Below are 14,369 nucleotides of genomic sequence, written 5' to 3'. Positions count from 1 at the left end.
AAGTGGAGCTGATAATTTGTTTTCCTTCCTCCATCCAAAATTATTTTTAAGTCATTTAAAATTTATATATCTGAATATTGTGGGATAAGATTATCTTAAAGTTTATATAGATGAGAAATTGCCAAGAAAGTTTTGAAAAAGGATTAGAGACAGTGATTTTTTTCCCCCTAGATTTTAAAGTGTACTATAAATCTAATAATAAAACAGTATGGTATTTATATATACATCAGTGGAACACAATAGAGTCTGGAACAGATCCAGGTATATATGCCAACTTTATATTGCTAAAAGGGGCATTATTGATAGAAAAAAATTCTTTAATGAATGGTATCAAGATAGGGTCAGCTAATAGCTAGCATTTAATTAGCACTTACTATATGCCTGGTACTATTCTAAGGGCTTTTCATGTATTAATTCAATCTTCATAGTAACCCTGTGAGATAGATACTATTATTATTCCCATTTACAAATGAAAACACTAAAACACAGGGAGGTTTAGTAACTGGTCCAATGTCACAGAGCTATTAAATAGTAGACCTAGAATTTGAATCAGGTAATAAAATTAGATCTTTACTTAGTTTATACTATATACAAACAAATTCTAGATGAATTAAAAATCTGCATGTATAAAATGATGTCTTCATAACATTATTACAATATTGGAATATAATCCAGAGGAACATTTATATCAGTTTGAAATCAAAGCAAATTCCTTAAGCAAGACAAGAACCTCAGAAAAAAATGAAGGAAAAATATTGATCTGACAACATAAATATTCAAAACATCTGTTGAGAAGATACCATAATAAAAAATCAAAACTTTAATGACCAAAAGTAAATATATTTGGAACTCATTTGTTAGAAGAAGGGTTTGTATCTGTAATGTACAAAAAACTTTCATAAAATGACACAAAAATCAGTCCAATTTAAAAGTGGGCAATACATATGAACTGGCAATTCACAGGGGCAAAATGCAAATGATCAGGAAATATGTAACAGTGGCAATATGTGCATTATTAATAGCGTGTAGAGGAATTTCCAATTCCTATTCCAATTTTCTATTTAAGGAAATTCCAATTTCCTATTTAAGACTTACATCTAAGACCTTAACTACAAAATTAATAAAAGAACAGTGGGTAAAACTCTCTAGGATACTGGAATGGTCAAAGATTTTTTGAGCGATGCCCCATGGGCACAGACAACTAAAGCAAAAATGAACAAATGGGATCACATCAAGTTAAAAGCTTCTGCACAGCAAAGGAAACAATCAACAAAGTGATAAGGCAACCCACAGAATGGGAGGAATTACTTGTAAGCTACCCATCTGACAAGGAATTAATAACAAGAGTATATAAGGAGCTCAAATAACTCTATAGGAAAAACATCTAATAATCCAATTTAAAAATAGGCAAAAGATCTGAGTAGATATTTCTCAAAAGAAGACATACAGATGGCAGACAGGTATATGAAAAGGTGCTCAACAGTACTGATTATCAGAGAAATGCAAAAGAAAACTACAATGAGATATCATCTCATCCCGATTAAAATGGCTTTTATCAAAAGACAGGCAATAACAAATGCTGGCAAGAATGTGGAGAAAAGGGAACCCCTGGACACTGTTGGTGGGAATATAAATTAGTACAACCACTATGGAGAACAGTTTGGAGGTTCCTCAAAAAAATAAAAAAATAAAAAATAGAGCTACCATATGATCCACCAATCCTACTCCTAGGTATACACCCAAAAGAAAGGAAATCAGTGTATCAAAGAGATATCTGCACTTCTGTGATTATTGCAGTAGTGTTCACAATAGCCAAAATTTGGAAGCAACCTAAGTGTCCATCAGCAGACAAATGAATAAAGGAAATGTGATACATATACACAATAGAATACTAGTCAGCCATAAAAAAGAATGAGATCCTGTCATTTGCAACAACATGGATTGGTCCGGAGATCATTATGTTAAGTGAAATAAGCCAGGGACAGAAAGGCAAACATTGCATGTTCCACTTATCTGTGGGAGCTAAAAATTAAAGCAATTGAACTCATGGAGATAGTGAGTAGAATGATGATTACCAGAAGCTGGGAAAGTTAGTGGGGTGGGGTGGGAGGGAAGGAGAAATGGTTAATGGGCACAAAAAAGTATTTAGAAAGAATAAATAATGCCCGGCATTTGCTAGCACAACAGGAAAAATACAGTAAAAAATAATTTAATTGTTCACTTAAAAATAACTAAAAGAGTATGATTGGATTGTTTGTAACACAAAAGATAAATGCTTGAGGTGATGAGTACTCTATCTGCCCTGATATAATTATTATGCTTTGCATACCTGTATCAAAATATTTCATGTAACCCATAAATATGTACACATACTGTGTATCCACAAAAATTAAAAAAAAAAAAAAAGAAATAAGCTAGACACAGAAAAATAAATAAATAAATGAATAAATAAGTAAGTAAGTAAATGCCAGTGAACATTCTCCACAGAAATAGAATAAAAAATTCTAGCTTCTTTGCCAGAACCACCTGGTTGGTTGCTGTCTGAGCTGTGCTCCCTCCTCATCGCTGCCACCATGCGCAGAGGTCTGCTTCTCAGGGATGTGGCTCCCAACTTTGAGGCCAGTACCACCTTCAGCTGCTTCTGTTTCCACAACTTTCTGCGAGACTCATGGGGCATTCTCTTCTCCCACCCTCAGGACTTTACTCCAGTGTGTACCACAGAGCTAGGCAGAGCTGCAAAGCTGGCACCAGAATTTGCCAAGAGGAGTGTTAAGTTGATTGCCTTTTCAGTAGACAGGGCTGAGGGCCATCTTGATTAGAGCAAGGATATCAGTGCTTACGATGGTGAAGAGCCTACAGAAGAGTTACCTTTTCCCTTCATCAATGATAAGAATCAGGACTTTGCCATCCTGTTGGGCATGCTGGATCCAGCAGAGAAGGATGAAAAGGGCATGCCTGTGACAGCTCACGTGGTTGTTTTTGGTGCTGATAAGAAGCTAAAGCTGTCTATCTTTTACCCAGCTGCCACTGGCAGAAACTTTGATGAGACTCTCAGGGTAGTTATCTGTCTCCAGCGGACACAGAAAAGAGGGTTACCTCCCCAGTTGATTGGAAGGATGGGGATGGTGTGATGGTCCTTCCAACCATTCCTGAAGAGGAAGTCAAAAAACTGCCTGAAAGGAGTTTTACCAAAGAGCTCCCATCTGGCAAGAAATACCTCCGCTACACACTCCATCCTTAAGTCTCTTAGAGAAGTTGGTGTTGTGAGCCAGATGTCAGCTGCCAGTCACATTTTCCTGAAGCAATTCCATAAAATATCCTGGTGTCATCACAGCCAAGGTTTTTAGGTTGCTATACTACTGGCTTATTAAATGAAAATGGCACTATAGCCGGGCTCAGTGGCTCATGCCTATAATCCCAGCACTTTGGGAGGCCAAGGCGGGTGGATCACGATGTCAAGAGATCGAGACCATCCTGGCCAACACAGTGAAACCCCATCTCCACTAAAATACAAAAATTGGCTGGGCATGGTGGTGTGTGCCTGTAGTCCCAGCTACTCGGGAGACTGAGTCAGGAGAATTGCTTGAACCTGGGAGGTGGAGGTTGCAGTGAGTCGAGATCACACCACTGCACTCTAGCCTGGCACCTGGCAACAGAGTGAGACTCTGTCTCAAAACAACAACAACAACAACAACAAATGTCACTATTAAGTTTCTTGGGATTCTTTACTCTCTGCCTTCAGCAGCACTCAATTATGTTCATACATCAACACTCTCTACTGGTTCTGTATTTAAAACTCAAATCTTGTTGGATCTCTGCAGGGCTTGTGACCAATGAGGTCATATTTGCTGATGGTTGAGAAAGCTTGCTTCACTCCATCAGAGAATGACTATCAATTTTTTTTTAACTGTCCCTATCACATCCTCTCTTCTGTCATCCATTTCGAAGAATGGTAGAACTTGAGGTTCTGTGTGATAGGTTTCTATCAAAATGGAGAGACTGCAGAAGAGGCTTCTCTTGGCTTCCAAGGAAGTGTAGCAGGTGTGAGCAATGCTAGTGCCATGTGCCTTTCACACAGACTTTGCATTTATCAGTCTGCTTTCTGATGATGTGTACATGATAGACTACACCATGTGAAAAGATGAGAGAATGAATGAAAATGTTTTGTTATAGAACTCTTCTTGCAGTGGGTTGCTATTTTCTGGATTTTAATTTTTAGAAAACAACAAATAAAATCCTTTGTTAAAATTTGGAAAAAAATTCTAAAATTTATATGGAACCACAGAAGACTCAGAATAGCCAAGGCCAAAACAAAGCAGAACAACACAAAACTGGGGGAATTACATTACCTGACTTCAAATTATACCACAGAGCTATAGTAACCAAAACAGCATGGTACTGAAAAATAAGCAGATACATAGACCAATGGAAGAGAATAAAGAATCCAGAAATAATTCCATACATCTACAGTGAACTCATTTTTGACAAATGTGCCAAGAATATACAGTGGGGAAAGGACAGTCTCTTCAATAAGTGATGCTGGGAAAATTGGACATCCATAGGTAGAAGAATGAAGCTAAACACCTACCTCTTGCCATATACAAAAGTGAAATCAAAATGGATTAAGGATTTAAGTCTGAGACCAGAAACTATGAAACTACTAAAAAAAAAAAAACAACAACAACCCCAAAAACAAATACTGGGCAATATCACACAAGCATAGGCAACCAATGCACAAATAGGCAAATGGGATCACATCAAGTTAAAATGCTCTTGCACGGCAAAGGAAACAACAAAGTGAAGAGACAATCCACAGAATTGGAGAATTATTTGCAAACTACCCATCTGATAAAGGATTAATAACTAGAATATACAAGGAGCTCAAACAACTTTATAGGAAAAAAGCTAATAATCTGATTTAAAAATGGGCAAAAGATCTGAATACACATTTCACAAAAGAAGACATGCAAAGGGCCAACAGTATGTAAAAAAGTGCTTAACATCCTTCATCAGAAAACTGCACATCAAAACTGCAATGAAATATCATCTCACCCCAGTTAAAATGGCTTATATCAAAAAGACAGGCAATAACAAATGCTGGCAAGGATGAAGAGAAAGGGGAACCCTCATACACTGCTGGTGGGAATGTAAATTAGCATAACCACCATGGAGAACAGTTTGGAGATTCCTCAAAAAGCTAAAAACAGAGCTATCATATGATTCAGCAATCCTGCTACTAGGTACATATCCCAAAGAAAGGAAGTAAGTATATTGAAGAGATATTGGCACTTCCATGTGGATTGCAACAGTATTCCCAATAGGCAAGATTTGAAAGCAACGTAAGTGTTCATCAACAGCTGAATGGATAAAAAGAATATTTTAATCTGTAGTCCCTTTTATTTTGTAAAACACAATCTGAAGAGCTTTCTGTTAAATATATGTATATTACATAAGTGTAAAAAGTATGCAAAGAAATATATCACACTATTATTAGAACATAAGGCAAGCATCATAAGCTTTAATGACTGTGGAAACGAGGTAGATATAAATGAAGCAGAGTGGGCATTAATAAATCTGTGAGAGTACGAAAGGATCATTTTAGTATTAGGGATCTAAGAAATGGCAGAGAATAAGGCCCAAAGCACAGAAGAGGGGATTATTTTTAGGTCAGAAGAAACAAAAGTAGGACAGGAACAGACATAGACAGGTTACATGATAGCCCACTGACGGCTTTTCTTTTTTTCCATTACACTGGGGTACAAGGATAGAAGGAAGTGAAGAAGGCTTGGAGAGGGTTTCCTGGAGAATTGGCAAGTGAGACATGGTGCAATTTCTAGGGTACCTTTAAGATTCATGAGCATAAATTTATAATGAAGCCATTATATACTCTTTAGATTGGTATGTGTACCAGAAACTATGTCAAAAATGAGTAAAAGTTCTTGATGAAGTTAGAATTTCTGCCCTTTTGAAGGAGAAAAATTATTAAGTCAATAATTAGGAAAAAAACTCAAGAAATGGAAGGAGTTAGTTGCTCTTTCACATAGGAAAAGTTGTTTGCAGCTGTAGAAGTTTTTTTTTTTTTAATTGTACTTTAGATTCTGGGGTACATGTGCAGATGATGCAAGATTGTTGCATAGGTACATTCATGCCAAGGTGGTTTGCTGCCTCCTTCCTCCCATCACCTATACCTGACATTTCTCCCCATGTTATTCCTCCCCACCCTCCTTCCCACTATCCCTCTCCTAGCTCCCCCAACAACGGACCCCAATGTGTGATGCTTCCCTCTCTGTGTCCACGTGTTCTCATTGTTCAACACTCGTCTATGAGTGAGAACATGTTGTGTTTGATTTTCTGTTCTTGTGTCAGTTTGCTGAGAATGATGGTTTCCAGGTTCATCCATGTCCCTACAAAGGACACAAACTCATCGTTTTTTTATAGCTGCATAGTATTTCATGGTGTATATGTGCCACAATTTCTCTGTCCAGTTTATCATTGATGGGCATTTGGGTTAGTTTCAGGTCTTTGCTATTGTAAACAGTGCTGCAATGAACATACCTGTGCATGTGTCTTTATAATAGAACAATTTATAGTCCTTTGGGTATATACCCAGTAATAGGATTACTGGGTCAAATGGAATTTCTATTTCTAGGTCCTTGAGGAATTGCCACCCTGTCTTCCACAATGGTTGAATTAATTTACACTCCCACCAACAGTGTAAAAGTGTTCCTATTTCTCCACATCCTCTCCAGCATCCATTGTCCCCAGATTTTTTAATGATTGCCATCCTAACTGGCATGAAATAGTATCTCAATGTGGTTTTGATTTGTATTTCTCTAATGACCAGTGATGATGAACATTTTTTCATATGTTTCTTGGCCTCATATATGCCTTCTTTTGAAAAGAGTCTGTTCATATCCTTCGTCCACTTTTGGATGGGTTTGTTTTTTTCTTGTAACTTTGTTTTAGTTCTTTGTAGATTCTGGATATTAGTCCTTTGTCAGATGGGTAGATTGCAAAAATTTTTTGGTATTCTGTTGGTTGCTGGTTCACTCTAATGATTGTTTCTTTTGCTGTACAGAAGCTCTGAAGCTGAATTGGATCCCATTTGTCTATTTTGTCAGCTGTAGAAGTTTTAAACAGCTTTATGGAGATATAATTCACGTATCATTCAGTTCAGCCACCTAAAATGTACAGTTCAGTGGTTTTTAGTATATTCACAGATACACGCAACCATCACCACACTCAATTTAAGAACATTTTCATCACCCCCAAAAGAAATTCTGTACTTCTTAGCCGCCACCTCATCCCCTAACCTCCTCATCCCTGCTCTTGCCTACCCCAGCCTTAGTCAAGCATCAACCTACTTTCTCTATATATAGATTTGCTAATTTTGGACATTTCATATAAATGTCATCATACAATTCATGGTCTTTTGCTACTGGTTTCTTTTACTTAGTAAAGTGTTTTCAAGGTTTCCTGTAGCATGGATCAATACGTAGATTTTGATCTGGTTTAATTTTATCATATTTATTTTTTATTTAACTTTTTTTTTATGTATTCACACATATACTTACATATATATGTTAGTGTCCATTAAATATGATTATAAATATGCTATTTTCAGTAAATAAACTTTTGGATTTTTCCCTTCCCTTTTTTTGCTGCTTATCTTTTTCCTGTTTGTTACATTATCTTTATCTTCTCCAGAGTTGACTAATAACCTAATATTCTCTCATATTTTCTATATGATAATAAAATCATACACACAAGCATGCACAGACACAAAACTCCCTCCAAATCAACCAGGAAACCTTTACTTAATTACCTTAAATGCTTGCACAATACTCAATGATGTGGATATTTGGTAATTTCCTGGGCCTCCTAATGAGTGTTCACTTATTGTTTCTGGTTTTTAATTTATTTTGTTAATGAACAATACCACAGTTAACATCCTTGCCAGACAGGTGTGGTCCATGTACCAGCAGCATTAGCATCACCTCGGAGTTTCTTCAGTAAACAGAACCTTAAGTTCTATCCCAACCTACTGAATTGAATTCCCAGGAAATTCAAACTCACATTGAAGACTGAGTAGTGACCTGGTGCATATGCCATTTCATATTAATGCTATCATTTCTATAGTTAGATTACAAGGAGCAAAATTCGGGGACAAAGGGTACATCTACTTTTAATCTTAACAGATGCCTTAACAGGTTATTTCCCCTCAAGACTGTAGCACAATGGATTTCTACCAGCGGAGTATGAGAATATCCCTTTGTTCATGTTCCCATTAGCACTGAGTGTTGATGTTGAGATCGTGAAGGAAATTTGCCATGGTAAGAGCATTTGGGTTGTTATTTTCCCCACGTAAGTAAGCAAACTGTTCATAAGATAGTATTAGAATAGTCCTAATTTCAGATGTTGAATTTCCAAGTCAAATGATTGAAAGAACGCAGAAGAAATAAATAAAGAGAATAAGGACGCAACTTCTCCAATGGAAAACTTCTCTCTTTTTTTCCCAACCTTCCTGGCTCTAACACAAGGTAGTAGATCCCCAGAATAGTGGTTATCCTATCAGCTGGGCACTGTGCAATGCCTTGTTCACTTTTTGGCAATATTTTCAGATAAATGTTTGGAGTGGGGGAAGGAAAACACAGTAAATGTCTACAAAAAACCTAGGTCAATTTCAATGAATAAATAAATACTTAGAGAATTATAAATCTTAAAAATAGCACATTTTGCACATAAAATTTACAGATTTAAAAATATTAACAGTATTCAGTAAGAGTAAATGTGGAAAAACAAACTCATAAATTGTTGGTGGGAGTATATAAACTGATAATATTGTTTTAGGAAACAATAGGGCAGGATACATGTAAGATATTTGAGTGCACATACATTATAACTCAGCAAGATAGGAATCAATCTTATAGAAATAGTTATATAGGAGAAAAAATGACATATTAAAGGCTATCCATTGAAAAATTGGAAACCACTAACTGTTCATCAATAGAGGCATGAATTAGTATATTTTGGTGTATGAATAATGTCTATACATGACACACGAAGCTCTATAAGGCATATTACTATGCAAAAGAAAACAATCATCTCAGAACAATATATGATATATAAGCCACTTTTGGGGACAGTAACAAAAAGTGTCTGAAAGGGATGTGTGTTTGTGAGTGCATGAGCATGTGTATATATATCTATGTATGTAATAGAAAACATGCATCAAACCACAGCAGTGTTTACCTCTGGCTGTGTGTGGGGGGTTGGGGGGATTGGTGATTAGAATGATGGTGAAGGGGAAACATACGTACTATTTCCTAAATTATAACAATAATAATTGTTAATATTAATGGAGCACTTACTGTACATCCAGAACTATGCTGAAAGCTTTACATAAATAATCCTGCTTAATCTTGACAATTGCCTTATGAGGTAAATATTGTTATCTGAATTTTGACATTAAGTTTACTGAATCACAAATAGGTGACATAATTTGCTTGAGATGATTCGGTCAGAAAGTTGTAGTACTGTGATTTGAACCAAAGTAGTCTGGCTCTAGAGATCATGCTTAGAACCTTGATTCCATCTGTCTATGTATCCATGTATCCATCCTTCTATTCATCCATCTATCCATCCATCCATCCATCCATCCATCCATCCACCCCTCCGTCCGTCCATCCATCCCTTATTCATCTACCTACCTACCTGTCATTTATGTGTTGTCTATCCTCTCTTTCTCTCTCTTCTGCTACACTAAGGTTCTCAGGCTACCATGGAGAAAATTAACCAGCTTTAAAATTTACATCATTAAGGTACAATATAATTTCTGAAAATATACTCAGTTTCTCAGAGAGTAGCAAACATGACAGGTGATGTAATTGGTTCTGATTATTTACCAGAGTGAGGGAGCTTGCCTAATTCCAGGACACTTGTGATAGGTGACAAACCGACTGCGGATCTCTAGGTGGTGTAGAAAATGCAACTGAGTATGACTCCTGCCTCCAACTTGCCGTTGATTCATGCAAGCAAAGTATTTCATAACAAGAAGATAGCAATTCTCTCCATTATTTTGCCAATGAAGAAACAGGGTCCAGAGTATTTAGTGGCAGAACTGATATAAAAATCAGGTTTTCTAACCCTCAGCTCAGTGCTTTCTCCACCATATCATAATTTGGAGTTGTGTCATTTATGATATACATTTGCTTCTTGTAGGATGTAACCAGAGAAATGTACACACTCATTTCTGTCACTGGAGCTCCAAAATTTTGCATAATTTTTCTAAAAGGAAAGAAAAGACAGAACAGTTAGTGTTGAGCAGGTGTTGTATCATCAGCCTAAACGGTTTGGCCTTATACCTTCCTTAACAGTAATCAGAAAAAAAAATGGCGGTTCAATTTATTTCCTAAGAGTTGTGTTTATGTAAATTAGCTAGTTGGTTTTTACAGGGACTTTCTCTGTTAAATAAGAAAACCAGCTTGGCTGAATGGTTAGGCAAGGGTTAGGTCAGACAATGGCTGGACATGAAATGAGTAGTCTGCAGAAGACATGGGCAGCCCGATGAACCACAAGGATGGGTACAGGACATAGAGATGGGCAGGATGTCATTGTCAGCTAAGCTCATGTGCAGGTGACTGCCCCTGCACAGAAAAAAAGGTTAAGGGTCAGGAAACATGTGGACCCTGAGGAGGACAGAGAAAGTACTGAGTCTAAGCCACTTTTCCTGATTTTATTCAAGCCAAGCGGAAAGCAAAGGGCTGCGTCAACTGACTTTCCCTGAACTGGTGCATCAGCAGGATGCTCTGAGCCTCTCCCACTTATCTCCAGATCCCAAACACAGGGTTCATGGCCATCTGGCTGCCTTGCTCAGAGCTCTTCAGGCAGAGAAGAAAGGCCACTTCAACATCTAGCATTCCTCAGTCTTGCTCAAGGCTGGCGGCTGTCACAGAATGCCATCAGCAAGCAGATCACCGTAGCAATGTCTTTCCTACTTCTTAAATCATTAGCCTCTCACAATTTATGAGTAGTTCCATGAGCCCTGTTCAGTTTTGAATTTCAAGCTTCTGAGGCTTTGAACTACTTCTTAGTACCAAAACCCTAAAATATTTATCATCTATTGCTTGAAGAAAATTTGGTTTTCTGTGAGGCAATGATCAATACTCTTAAATTAAGAAAAACCTGTGCCTAGTGGCCATTCTCCTGCTTAATGGTTGACTTTTCTGAGTCTGCTTCACTTTGAGTCTCTAAGTCATTTGCTGGTTAAACAGAAGACCTGAAAATCGAAAATTTAAATATTACATACATATACATGCATATTAAGCTATTTTTAAAAATTATAAAATTTTTCTTTATCAGCAAAGAAAAAATAAAGTAAAAAACTAAATGACAAATGCCAATCCCACTGATATTAACATTATTAACAATTTCTCATATTGCCTCCAGAATTGGTTTGTGCCTGAGGTACCTGCACGGGGTACGGGTATTCTTTTTGGTTGTTGTTTTAGCTAAATGGTGTCAGACTAGACATTGCTGCTCGGCAAGCTTGCTTTTTGTCCATGAGCAATATATATAACTCCTCCCTACTGGTTGGTATTAAAGTTATTTCCATTTTTTAAACCTTTTAATCATCTAATTTTGCAGTGAATATCCTCATTACAGGCAACTTGTAGATTTGTGCATGTATATATTCAAATAATTACATTTTGCTGTGTGTTACTCAACTCCAGTAAAAGTTTTGAAAACTGGAAATGAAACCCGAAGGCAAAAATAAAGGCTATGGTTTATCTCTAGATTTATTCTTGCCAATCTCTACCCTCAACTGCAGATACATTGAATATTGACTATAGGAAAATAAGAGGGGCAGAAAGTAAACATATTTAGGAAACATGAACACAGATTTTCTTGGGTGTCATGGGATTCAGGTCTTAGGAGGGTTATGACTTGGTCATTTTCATCCTGGTAAACTGTTTAGAAGAAAATGATTTCATTTGTCATGACAATGAAATCAGTTGCTCTTTTCACGTTTCATCACCACGGAGGTTCTCCTACCACCCCAGCCCTTGGCTATTGCTCCTTCCAAGGAATGCCTGTGATAGTTACTGTTTGCCCTGTAAATTTGATACACTATCTAGCTTTACATACTTACTTTCTAATGTACCAATTCTGAGTTCCTAATCTTACAAACCTCTTCAGGGCAAGTTTTAGGCCTTTCTATATTCTTTGTACCATCTGTGCAGCAATATGCAATGTTTTAGAAATGATAATGAGTGATTAGTCTCTCTATGAATTGGCTTCTCTAGACTCCAAGGTCTAGAACCCTATTTTATTTTCTAATGAATACCAACAGTTGAAGAAGGACAATATTTTTTTCCCATATCCCCTGCCCCTTCTTACGGTAGACTGATGCTTGGCATTCCAACTGAGTTTCCCAGTCTGGGTGGACCAAAACATGACATTTTGGGAGACAATAGCCATGAACCTTTATTTTGTTTCCCGTCACAGGTCAGGTGGCCCTATCTGGCACATAAGTAGAAACAGATGTTGAGAAGACCAAGGAGGTATGTGGTGCCAGTGTCTCAGTTCTGGGAAAAGGAAACACTTCACAGAAAATAGGTGCCACCTGTAGGGGGTTGCAGTCTGCCAAATGAAACCAGTTTGGCTAAAGATAATTCAGTGTCTCAGTTCTGGGAAAAGGAAACACTTCACAGAAAATAGGTGCCACCTGTAGGGGGTTGCAGTCTGCCAAGTGAAACCAGTTTGGCTAAAAATATTCCCCCAGGGTAAAAGGTAATGTTTGTTTGTGCATGAAACTGAATGACGGTGTGTGTATCTACGTGTGTGTGAATGCATGTGCACCTTCTGCGTCATCCACTCCAATGAACCCTATTGACCTATTCATGAATCCAATTGCTGAAAGAACAATTTTTATTTAATATTTGACCTGTCAAAAAACAGAACTGTTAAATAAATTTTTAATAGGTACTGAAGAAAGAATTTTAAATTTTCTTATGTTTCAACTACCTCCCTGAGATTGGCTAAGCTATCCAAAAGAGATTTGGTGCTCTGAAGAACTACACAACATGCTACACAGTGATTCAATATGACTTACACCCTTCCCCCAGCAAAATTTGGTTACATTTGGGGGATTCACTATACCTGACTACTAAATGAAATTGAATTGAAAAGCCATGTCTCTCTGGGCAAATTACTAAACTTCTTGTCCTTCAGTTTCCTCATCTGTAAAATGGACATAATAATTTTACATACTTCAAAGAGTTATTGAGTAGAGTGAATATTCTATGAAAGTCACACTATGTAACACATGGAAAGTTATTTATGACTACTATACTACTATTATGACTTCTACCACCACTCCTCCATCCCTTCATCTTTCCCCCACCTTTTCTTCTTTAATTCAGAAAGATCTTCAATAATTTAATTTAAATATGACATTCTACTGAAATTTGTAATATTTTCTAGATATGGGGATCCGTAACTTTCTTTGATGTTGGAATTTAAGTCATGAGGCCTGATGCCTTGAAAAGAGCACTGAATTAGTGGTCCTACAACTTGGATTTAGTTCCAGCCCGCTTACTTACTAGCTCAGTGACCTGGAAATGTTGCCTTTTCTGAGCCTTTCTTTCCTCAACTGTAAAATGAGAATGGGTGAGTGAATGGGATGATTTCTTAAGTCCCTTCTGGGGAACACTTGGGAAGGTCTGAATTATGTTATAGAGAAAGATGTAGAAAAAAAATTCTCATGTTTTATGCTACAAGCTGAACTCAATGGTTAATTTCTTTTAAAGAAGCAAAGGTAAAAATTATCCACTAGAAGTGAAATATCTTAGATTAGAATTGAACATAAATATTTTCTAATATGACTAAACAGGACTGAAGATTAGAACATCAGACTATAAAATCTTCAGTGGCAGGGACAGTGCATTAATATGTGTCATTGTATCTTTAGAGGTTACCAAGAGCCTTGGTATATAGTAGATGTTCAAAGTTTGCTAAAATGAATCTAACAGAATTCAGAGTCAATGTAGTTTGTGAACTAAATACTATTCTAATTGAAGAATAGTATTTGAATGAAGCTAGAGTTTAAATTGTGAGAAGGCTTCAAATTTCTGAGATCAGAAACATTATATTAGAATAGAAGTGCTCTGTGGTTGATGGACCAACATCATAATTATTACCTGGAAACTCATTAGAAAGGCAGAATCACTGGACATGGTGGTTCACGCCTGTAATCCCAACACTTTGGGAGGCCGAGGCAGGTGGATCATGAGGTCAGGAGATCGAGATCAGGCTGGCCAAGATGGTGAAACCTCATCTCTACTAAAATACAAAAAATTAGCCAAGCG

General features: G+C 37.0%; 1 pseudogene; it reads left to right on the top strand.

Moving 5' to 3' along the window:
- Nucleotides 1-2,573: 2,573 nt before the first annotated feature.
- LOC116546134 lies at nt 2,574-3,241 on the top strand (annotated as a pseudogene).
- The last annotated feature ends 11,128 nt before the right edge of the window (nt 3,242-14,369 follow it).

Source organism: Sapajus apella, unplaced genomic scaffold (genome assembly GCF_009761245.1).
Source record: "Sapajus apella isolate SASKATOON/1434 unplaced genomic scaffold, GSC_monkey_1.0 scaffold5, whole genome shotgun sequence".
Taxonomy (NCBI): Eukaryota; Metazoa; Chordata; class Mammalia; order Primates; family Cebidae; genus Sapajus; species Sapajus apella.
Note: the sequence above shows the minus strand (reverse complement) of the source record. Positions and strands in the feature narration are given on the sequence as shown.